Source organism: Seriola lalandi, unplaced genomic scaffold, assembly GCF_002814215.2.
Source record: "Seriola lalandi dorsalis isolate HSWRI2012SDOR001 ecotype SW California unplaced genomic scaffold, Sedor1 jcf7180002054931, whole genome shotgun sequence".
In the NCBI taxonomy this organism is placed as follows: Eukaryota; Metazoa; Chordata; class Actinopteri; order Carangiformes; family Carangidae; genus Seriola; species Seriola lalandi.
Window position 1 is genome coordinate 943,700 of NW_019525483.1, and position 593 is coordinate 944,292.

The following is a 593-nucleotide window of genomic DNA, read 5'->3' on the forward strand; positions in this document are numbered from 1 at the left end:
CGATAGCGCGCACTTCTCCTCGACCTGCACATCCTTGATGATACGCCCGTTCAATTGCTGTACATCGTCTTCTAATACGTCTCAGGACGGCGTCCGCCATGTTTGCGTTTAAAATTCTGTGAGATATCTCCTTAACCAATGAGCAAAGCAGCTGCCCAAACTTCAATCAATTATTTTTAAATAGGCAGCTTCTTTGTACGCCCCCATTCCCGCCTCCTAATTAACATTTAGTTGTCTACTAGTACTACTAGTGCTACTAGTACTACTAGTTGAATTTTCTTAAAACTTCCACTAGTACTACTAGTAGAATACTAGTGGAATTTCCTTAAGACTTCGTACTAGTGGAAATTTCCCTAAAACTTCCACTAGTACTACTGGTACTACTAGTAATACTAGTGGGAATTTCCTAAAACTTCCACTAGTAGCATGAGTACTACTAGTAGCATTTCACTAGTAGTACTAGTGACAACAGGAAGCGGAAGTGAAGTGTAAAAACATAAAAATAAAAGCCAAGAGGATAGAATGGCTTTAATTCTATTAAAAAGTAACACCCAACATTATGCAAGCACAGGATCTAATAAGATAAATAAATA

The 593-nt window shown here is 38.1% G+C and overlaps 1 pseudogene; it reads right to left on the reverse strand.

The window, feature by feature from the left end:
• LOC147817611 (uncharacterized) overlaps positions 1 to 100 on the reverse strand; it is a 3,953-nt pseudogene extending 3,853 nt beyond the window's left edge.
• Between the last annotated feature and the right edge of the window lie 493 nt (positions 101 to 593).